The sequence below is a fragment of the Danio rerio genome, chromosome 5, assembly GCF_049306965.1.
Source record: "Danio rerio strain Tuebingen ecotype United States chromosome 5, GRCz12tu, whole genome shotgun sequence".
NCBI classification, from domain to species: Eukaryota; Metazoa; Chordata; class Actinopteri; order Cypriniformes; family Danionidae; genus Danio; species Danio rerio.
This window is the reverse complement of record NC_133180.1, coordinates 31,565,001-31,575,853: the sequence shown is the minus strand read 5'-3', so window position 1 is coordinate 31,575,853 and position 10,853 is coordinate 31,565,001. Positions and strand designations below refer to the sequence as shown.

General features: G+C 33.8%; 1 protein-coding gene across 5 annotated transcripts in view; it reads right to left on the bottom strand.

The window, feature by feature from the left end:
* ube2g1a (ubiquitin-conjugating enzyme E2G 1a (UBC7 homolog, yeast)) overlaps positions 1-10,853 on the bottom strand; it is a 215,238-nt gene that overhangs the window by 37,407 nt on the left and 166,978 nt on the right. The gene's annotated exons all lie outside the window — the stretch shown is intronic.

Below are 10,853 nucleotides of genomic sequence, written 5' to 3'. Positions count from 1 at the left end.
AAATCATAATAGATTTTTATGGGTTGCCAACATTGTCACTATTGTGATTGGTTAACATTGAATTAATGCATTACATGAACAAATCATAGTAATAAGTATATTCTATGTTCACATTAGTAAAAATAAATATTTAAAATACTAAAAATCTAATTATGAATGTTCAATAATTCACAGTGAAATAACTATTTAAATAAACAACTGACTTTATTAATGATAATACAAATGCTGAAATTACCATTAATAAAAATGTAAAAATATATGTAAAATAAAGTGTAATATTCTGCAATCTAATATAGGCTACTACTACTACCAAAGAGCACAGAATCACCTAAGCTCTTTGATACTAGTAAAAGTTGTGACTACCAAAGTTGTGTATTTTTAAATACAATTTTGTTTTGGAATTATATAATAAACAAAAATTCTATAGTAAATTGAAAATTAAGACCAATCCTCAAAACCGTAAAGAATAAAGTATTTTATAACTGTAAAAATATATGTAAATTAGCATTTTTATGTATTTTCTGATTTGTGTTTTAATTTTTAATTTCGCCTTGTTTATTTATGCTTTTGAGTTGCGATACAGGACCTTGATCTTTCTTCCAACAACTTGTAACCTTGAAAAGTTTAAAAAAGTGACTTTTATTAACATTTTTAATATAAAGTTGAAAGTGATCAAAAAAAACATTTTTAAGTGATTTTTGGTTATTTTACAGACTTCTTTATTCTTATAGATTTGTTATTTCAAACTACTAAAATGTCAATAAAAGTAATAATTTTGTTAAACCGTAGATCAAGGTCCCATAATGCAATTCACGACAGAAAACACAAAATACGGAAACAGTAAACTAACATATATTTTTTACAGTGTAGATAATTTTCATTTAAAGTAAATCTAAAGTTAAATAATAGTTTATTAAGCATACCAAATAGGTGTCATTCTAAATGGGCACAAAAACACAAAAGTGTACATCTGTCATTACTGCTGACCCTGAGATATTTACCTTTGGGGTCCTAAAAGACACTCATTAGCTCAACTGATAAAGATAATTAAAAATCTATTTCATATCTGAGCTAAATCCTGTACTGTGCTGTGTCATCACGAGCTACAGGTACAAGGCTTATCATGTCTCCAGTACAGTCAGGATGATCACTATTGATTATTGGTTTAGTGGTGCCTCAGCACATACTGTCCATTAAAGAGGACCTATTACGCAAAAATTACTTCTATAAAAGGTTTAAACAGTTGTGTGATATCAGTTTGTGAATATAGCCGGTCTCTAATAATAAAAAATAAGGTAATTATATTTATTACAACCACACATCATAAAACATCTGTAGAAACACTTTGATTGACCTTTTCTTTTAGTACCATCTGGGCCCATTACTGATGATCTATACTTCATTAGCATAAACAGCCCTAAGTGAGAAGCAGCCATCCACCATTAAAATTGTCTTAATAACCTTTATTTATCCAGGTAAGTCAATTGAAAACTGATTCTCATTTACAATGACAACCTGTCCACGAGGCAACATAAAAAGCAGATACAGTACAAAGCAGCAGGGCACAATACAATAACAATTTCACAAATGCAAATAATAACAAATAGAACCAAGGGAAAACTACAAACAAGCACAGTGATCTTGTACTATTAACGGGACTGAATTTTTATATGTATAGAAGTGTCTTAAAAAAATATCTAGTCTATTTTATTATTTACTGTCATCATGACAAGGATAAAATAAATCAGTTATTAGAAATGAGTTATAAAAACTATTATGATTAGAAATGTGTTGATATGTTGAAATATCTCTGTTAAACAGAAATTGGGGGAAAAATAAACAGGGGGCTAATAATTCTGACTTCAACAGTATATATGTCTGTCAACATCTAAAAAAATATGTTTAGGGGTTTTTGTGACCCTTTAAAAAGTGTCAATAAACATAGTGGAGTTTTCCCAATAAGACTTTTGCAAATTAACAGAAATTCAACAAAGAATACAGTTGACAGTGATAAGTATTAAATGGCGCATCAGTAACAAAACGAATTGCTGCATGGAGAATAACATCCAGTTTGTGAAGGAGAGTTTTTAAAGATGATCTAAACTAAATTCCCATAATCCAAAATTGGTAATAATAATACTGTTAATTTGACCAAATGCTGCTTTGAAGAGTGTGTAAAAGAAGATTTGTTTCTGTAAACAAAACCAATCCTGGTTTTCAAATGTCAGTTTACCATCTAACCAGATTCCAGGACAGTTGTAGCAGTCAACATGCCATACATGCTGAAGATAATGTCAGCAACTAGGAGTCATTATAGATTATAAATATATTAGGATGCACAAATGCACACTGTATTCTCCATATTTTCAGTTTTTCACAGAGATGACGTTGGTCCTTTTTTGAATCTGTCACTATGCTGATGCATAGGCATTTGTAGCTCCACCCTCTTTTTAAAAGCATAATCTCATTTGAATAAAAAAAAAGAGTTTCCAAAAGAAAATAAATATATATCTTATCATAATCTCTCGTACAGAAAGAGACTTACAGATCTTGCACATGCTTTGTATTTTCTTCCCTTCAACAACAACAAAAGCAACTATAAATTGCCTTTAAAGAAGAAAAGATATATATATATATATATATATATATATATATATATATATATATATATATATATATATATATATATATATATATATATACAGTTGAAGTCAGAAATATTAGCCCCCTTTTGATTTTTTTTTCTTTTCTTAATATTTCCCAAATGATGTTTAACAGAGCAAGGAAATTTTCACAGTATGTCTGATAATATTTTTAGTTCTGGAGAAAGTCTTATTTGTTTTATTTCGGCTAGAATAAAAGCAGTTTTAAATTTTTTAAAAAACAATTTTGGGACAAAATTATTAGCCCCTTTAAGCTATTTTTCCCCCGATAGTCTACAGAACAAACCATCATTATACAATAACTTGCCTAATTACCCTAACCTGCCTAGTTCACCTTATTAACCTAATAAAGCCTTTAAATGTCACTTTAAGCTGTACAGAAGTATCTTGAAAAATATCAAGTAAAATATTATTTACTGTCAGCATGACAAAGATAAAAAAAAAATTAGTTATTAGAAATAGGTTTCTAAAACTATTATGCTTAGAAATGTGCTGAAACATTCTTCCCTTCATAAAACAGAAATTGGGGAAAAAAATAAACAGGGGTGCTAATAAGCCAGGGGGGCTAATAATTCTGACTTCAACTGTATATAGACACATGGCATTAAATTTAAAAGTTACAATTCTTTAATAATCCAACCATCTAAATTTATAATACCTAAATATTTGGATTCACAGGTGTAGGCAATCTCTACTTCAAAAATGGCATCTAAATGTATTTCAATCTCTTTCCAGTGTGGGGTTAATTTCTGTCCATCTCAAAAAACCTGATAGTGATTAGCTACATTTTCCCCCTTATTTCAATTTTAAATGACTCAATTTGGATCAAAGCCTACAAGGAGCAAATTCAAAGAGTTCTAAAAAATATTTGTGCAGTATTTTGAGCTGAAACTTCACATACTCAATCTAGGGACATCAGAGACTTATGTTGTAAAAAGAGGCATAAAATGTATCCTTTTAGGTTATGGGCTGGAAAACCAAAGGCCAGTCCTATTTTTGCCACAATGTGTTCATCTGTGTATTCTATGTCTGTTTTTAAAATATCCAGTTAAACTTAGTTTCATTTACTTAAACAAGCTCTGACACACATTAAGCCAACAACCCCTCAGATATGTGTCGTATAAACCATTAAATAGATCTATAAAAATAATGCAGACACTTAAATGCTGACCTCCGAACATCAACTGAGACACTTGCTACAGTTGCACAGAAAGTTTGTCAACACTTATACAAATAGATCTGAATGAACTCTACTTAAAGCTCATTCCCAGGGTTTAAAATTACGCATAATAGATGTCGAGATATTCTTGTAATGGTGCCGTTTGGCAGTATCAGAAGGACAGATATTATTGTTTTTCATTTCTGTAACCAGAAGTCCAGCGAGAGCACACCCTTTCAAATACTTTCCTCAAAATGCTGAACTTAAACTCGGAGTGCTATTGACCGCAGAAGGTCAAGGTAATTCATTTAAAGCCATTGTCGCCCGTTTGTTTGCCTTTGGCCAGAATCCACTTCCTTTGTTCTTCTTGTCCGTGCTCTCTTGTTTTTCTGACCTTGCGGTTGGAATTTTTAAAGGCTTTCTAGCGACAATCTTCATTCTTCAGCAGGAGGTACATGCATAACCAAACATGGACATTCATAGACGCAAACGTACATGCATACCTGGAAAACATTCCATTCGGGTAATAGTTTGACCCGCAATTAGGACACAATAGGCATTGTGTGCCCTCGCTTTATCTGACCACTTGCGTGTTTCCCCTGATCGCCTGCTGAACCTGGCAGGAAGCTGTCACAATGGCTAATAAATTTACAGGGCGATCAATGAGAAGTGTTTTGGTAAGCCTAACCGAGAGAGAGAGAGAGGGAGAAAATGGTCATGGTCAGTGTTTTCTTAGGCCTGGTTTTCATAAAAAACATACATAATAGGCATGCAATGTGGCACGCATAATATCTTACGCTCATTCTTTCCTAAATAATAAATTATTGATGTTCATCGCTTTATCTGACATCCTAATAAAACAACAGAACAAAGCGCTTTACTGGAAATCTCTGGGTGTGCTTTATTTTTGTGGTATATGTGCTGTGCTGTTTATTAAAATGCCCTTAGCATTGCATATGTAGAAATATGATGATGCTATGGCCTTCATAACAAAACTTCTGCATTACAGTGCTGTAATTATTGTTGAAATGCATTTTGCAGAGCTGCTGAAGGCTATGTAGCTTCATGCTGGGTCATACTGGTGCAATAACTAATTAAAATTAGCCATGTTAATTGACATTATTTACATGGCTCTCCTCAAAGATTGCCTATTTTGAGACATGCCTTGTTAGAAACCCTCCGATGGCAGAATCACTAGGTTTGAGATCAGCTCAGAGTGAGTTGTGCAGAACCAGAGGGATTATATTGGTGCCGTGACCCGGATGAAAGAGAGGTTTATGTGGGTTAGTGTAGTACAGGTCAACTTGTGAGAGTTCTCTTGGAGGCAAACTGTTCAAGACATGCACTAGTGACAGATGCTGGAGGCTGCAGTTTTTAGTGTACTTGTTAGTGTGTTCGCCTCCCATGAGAGAATTGCCAGGTTTGAGATTAGCTCAGAGTGGGTTGTGAAGAACTGAAGGGATTACATTGGTGTTGTTTAAGTGGGTTAGTGTGGACTAGTGGGTTAGTGTAATACAGGTCAATTAGTGAGAGTTATGTGAGCAAACTGTTCAAGATATGCACTGGTGACAGATGCTAGAGGTTGCACCCTTTAGTGTCCTTGTTAGGGCACTCACTTCTCAAGGGAGAATCGGCAGGTTTGAGTTCAGGTCAAGTTAAACCAGAGGGATTACATTGGTGCCATGACCAGGACGATGGTGAGGTTAAAGTGGGTTAGTGTAATGCAGGCCATCTAATGAGAAATATGCGAGTAAACTGTCCAAGATACACACTAGTGACAGATGCGAGAGGTTGCAATCTTTAGTGTCCTTGTTAGTGTGCTCTCCTCCCATGGGAGATTTGCCAGAGTCCAGCTCAGAGAGTGTTGAGCACAACCGGACATTGGTGCCATGACCTGGATGGGGGTGATGTTTAAGGGGGTGAGTGAAACAGAGGCCAGCTGAGAGCAGTGCAAGTAAACATTCTAAGAGTCCGTTGTCTTTAGCATACATGTTTAGAGTGTAACTCTGGCTTCCAAGTTGGGTTTAAAATACTGCTCCTAGCGGGTCAGTGAAAACCAGAGGAGTTATGTGCACTTGCACTTTGAACTGTTTTTAGACTACTTACTTTCTCCACAAGGTACAGTATTAGCACAGAATCCAGCTATTGTCTATGTTTTCATCCACCTATTTATATGTGCATTTTATATGATAGAAATGGCAAGATGCGCATGGGTTTTGAAAATGGGCATAAAAATGTAAGCGCATAACTGAGTAGTATAGACATTTTATTCCATTAAAAAATGTGCATAAACTACAATGGAAACACTTTAACCGAACAAATTGCAGTATGTGCATTAAAAAGGTTATGTGATTTTGTTATAAGAGATCATGTAATGGTGAACAAATTGCAGTATGAACAAATTGAACAAATTGCAGTATGTGCATTAAAAAGCTTATGTGATTTTGTTATAAGAGATCATGTGATGGTAAAAATGAGTGTGAATGGACAAACCAGCAGGCTGAGCACATTGTAAAATAACTGAAATGTTGTTTTGGTCAATCTGAAACGTCTTAAAGCTTTCAGAATTAGTGTTATTATATTATTAATCACCTCCAGAATCAATAATGTTTGTGCTCCACGTCTCAAACCTTCAAACACCACCATGCGTTTATTGTATGTTGGCATTTGTCTTCTGAGAAGCAAGTCATTTATTAAATGAAAAAAGATTCCCGCAGCTTCTCATACAGAAGCAAATTCCATTTTTACTGCTGATATTTGGCACCAGTTAATCAGAAAGGGATGATTTTGTTTTCTTTGACTCACTGGACGTAAATGTTGCTTTATTTGCATATCTTTTATACGATATTCTTGTTTTGCATATAAATTTAATTCACCTCTTTGGATGGAAACATAGCCATTGTTTCAGATTCTGAAAAGAAATATATACAGAACAAGAAAAGTGCTTGTCTGAGGGCTTTTAAAATACATAAAACTCTATTTTAACAAGTTTAACGAAATTTAAATCGCTCAAAACTTTTTGAAAAAAGAAAAACCCACACTGGACAAGAATGAATATTTCTATTGCACAAGTTAACTGCTTGTGTTCACTATAAAATTAAGTATGGTTTAGAAAGTCATGAAGAACACTTAAATGATCCTCCATTTCAAATGTATTGCTGAACACTCTGATAACTTATTGGCTCATGCTAAATGAATGCTTTAAAATACACTGTTAATGATTTATGTAATTTACACAGTATTTAACTGTAATATGAACTGTTTTTTACTTTAGGACAGTTATACAGTGTACTTTAAAGTTGAATAGTGAGAATTACCGCATGTTAATAGTGCTGTAAATGTGAATACAGTATTTTTGCTGTAATTGATTTACAGTATGTTACTGGTAAACTACTGGCCGTAAGTTAACCGTATGTTACTAGTTACTAAACCAGTGGTTCTCAAAGTGGGAGTCGGGACCCCCAGGGGAGGTTGCAGGACAATGATGGTGTTTTACAAAAATCAGATTCATTTTATTAAACTATTAGAATTACCATATTTTATCCATAACCTACAAAAGATAAAAAATAGTTAATATAGTTATATTAAGAAAACATGCAAATACAGCCATCAGACTTTCAAGTTTTTTGTGACCCCTGGGGTGATTACGTTGCATTAAAGACAGAGCACATTGATTTTATGGCACCAGGTTAAACCCTCTAACAACTTTACAGCACTTATGTACACTAAAAATAAATACAGGCACAACAGAGAACAGTGGTGTTCTTGAAAATTAAATGATGAATAGACTTGGGCCTATTGGTATGTATGCGCCGTTGTGTGAAAAGTTTATATATTCATAACCACCTCAGAGGATATTGGGGTCATGAGTCACTGTCATTGTTATTTTAGGGGTCATGGGCTGAAAAGTTTGGGAACCCCTGCACTAGACACCATAACAACTATACATTTTGGTGTTTCATCTGTCATGTAAAGTATCTAAACGTAAATAATTGTTTCTTTCTTGTAGTATAGCTAATATGTTTTCTTCCCCAGCCCTGAGTCGTAGAGGCCAACCTTCACACTTTCTCTCACACTAGTTTGAAGCTACTGTGTTCAGCTAGATAGACCAAAGATGGCACAGGATGAAAGACTTCTTATCGGCGTCTCTCGTGTCAGGGAGGAAGAGGCCACACCCTGTCTTATCACCCTCGGCCGGAGGGGTCAATGACATCACATAGGGCCTCCTCACGCACTCGATTACTAATGTGCCTTTATAATACTGACTCATCGCACTGTCCTGTCTGTTCACAGCAGACGTCATGGATGGACTTATGCCAATGCCAATATCAGTATTATCTATTTTTATAACTTCTGAAAATGGCACAGGACGTGTCGTACAGTTTGTTTTTCCCTGGCACATGTGACAAACTAAATTCTTCACATTTTGAAAGGGTCAAAGAGAAATTAAAATCGGAGCCTATTTACTTTTTCTATTTTAGGAGGTTTCACCTTTAAAGTTATAGGATGATGGAGATTATAGACAGGATTGTGGAGAGCAGAGAGAGGAGAAGGATCAGCGTAGGACTAAGCAGGGAATCGAACTCAACTCGCTGTGAGCACAGCGCCATGTGTCTACGCATTAACAACAAAGCTATGGAAGCAGACCCATGTTTACTTTTTTAAAGCACATTCTTGGTCTTTTTGAGTAATTCATTTGTGCAATAGTGTCAAAATACAGACATGTGAATAGTCCAGAAAGAACAATATATTCAGTGTTTTGCAGTGAGCTATTTTCACCTCTGCTGTGTGTATGTGCTAGTTTTGTCTACTGCTACTCTAGGACCTGTTGTAAATGTGTTGATTGGGTTGCCTACAGTCTGTTAAAGACCTAGATCTGTATGGATTTATTTAAGAGCACTGGTTTTAGATCAGTCCTCAGTACATGAATGCCAATTACCACTGTGTGGATGCAGCTTAAAACGTTCTCAGAATGAAGAGTTGTTCTGGTTTAATTGAATTATTTGCTTTGACAAAATTCACAATAGGAAATCACAAATTCCAAGTATTTTGGTATATATGGATGGGAAAAGGTTTATTGTGTTAAAATAAAGTTTAACCTTTTAACTGCCTGCTCCACCAAATGGTTAACCATATTTTGACTGTTTAAATGATGACTGTTAAAGTCATTTAAAGAGTGACTGTTTAAAATAATGGTTGACACACATAGCATTGTTGGTTTACAAAACAATCAAGCAGACATAATCCTGTTGCACTATTACACTTGATTTTGGTTTTATTGTAAAAACAAACTGTAGTGGCAATTTTCTTTAAGGACTCTCTCTCAGTGGTCAAGAAGACAAATTCTTATCCAAAGTGTCTTTTAAAGTTTTATTCTTTGCAAAGAAGGTCACACGATCATACATTAACAACAGTTTCTGCATGAGAGTGAGATGCAGAAACAGGGTGAGTTCTCTTTTTATCAAGTTTGTAATACCCGCAAGGTCATCAGTGACATACTGGATGAATCAGAGTTGCATCAGCGCTCAAACTTCATTTTTGACCATCTATATTTCAGTCTTACCTCCCAAACAAACATGTAGCTTGTTAAACCACCATGTACTTATTCAGATCTTGTCTGGTGATAAACAGATTTCAAAATGGTAACGTTTGGTCTAACTTAAACAGTCCATGGAAGAATTAAAGAACAGACCTTTAAAATTAGAACAAATTAGTATATCAAATGAAAAAAAAGATAAATAAAATGAATTTCCACCACACAAACAAACAAGAAAACATGTTAAATGAGAAACTGAAGTATTTTATGGCATATTTAAAAAAAAATAAAGGTGGTTTAGCATTCAAAATGTTTTATTTTGATAATTTTTTTAAAAATAAATTGGTTTTAGACTTCTTATGTTCAGATTTTTTTTAGTATTAATTTTGGTATGTTTACCATAGACCAACATATCAACCATTTGATAGAGGTTAATATTATAGGAATTATGGGATGTGTTGAAAAAAAACTTAAAGGGATACTTAAAGGGATAAGGATGGTGTTTATAATATGATGTTGCACTAGGAAATACAAAACAAAGGAACGTATGTTCATTTATTAATAAATAAGTTTACTGAAACTAAACAACTTTGATCCGTTCAGTAAGATAATACACATACATACCCACACCCATGAATTGAGTTCAATCATTTGTCAGGCAATCCAAACAAATGACACTATTTTTAACAATTCATTAAAGAACTGGCTCATTTATTTCAAGTCAATTATTTGAATACCTATTAGTGGAATCACATCCTTTAACATTGACATTGGTCTTGAGATTAATTGATTCAACACTGATGTGGAAACTGGAAAACACAATTGATGTATTTTATTGAACTGCTCGTTGCTGAATACTTATACTTAATTATAACTAGGGCCAGACGGAATCAGTGGACGTTTTTTGCTATTTCTGCGGAGGATTTTGATAAAAATCTGCGGATTTCAGCGGAATAATTTTGGGAGTATCAGAACTAAAACCTTAATATATGAAATAAAAAATAATACATTTTAAACTTTAATTTAATGTTTAAAATGCAAATCCAACTAGATTCACTTTATTTGGTAAACGAAGCAAGTCTCTCATATAATATCTCTACTAAAAGACAGAAAATATTACTGTAAACACTGCATTGTACATAAATCAGATGAACATTTTCATATTAGTCAATAATGTTACTGTAATTAATTTAAAAACTGAATAAATATAGATGTTACACAAATTTACTAAAGTAAATAAACAAAATTAATGATCAAGGCTAAAAATCTGCGGAATTCTGGCACGCAGATTCCTTGTGGGCTTACTAAACTGATTTGAATCCTTAATTGTATCCTTAAAGCTGCTTTGACACAATCTGTTTTGCATAAAGTGCTATAGAAATGTGACAACTTAAAATGTGATTCACTAAAAAGAACTGCATCCTAAGAACATTCACAAGTCTCAGTCTTGTGCTGATTGCTGAGCAGGACTATAAAGCCTTTTTACAATGACAAC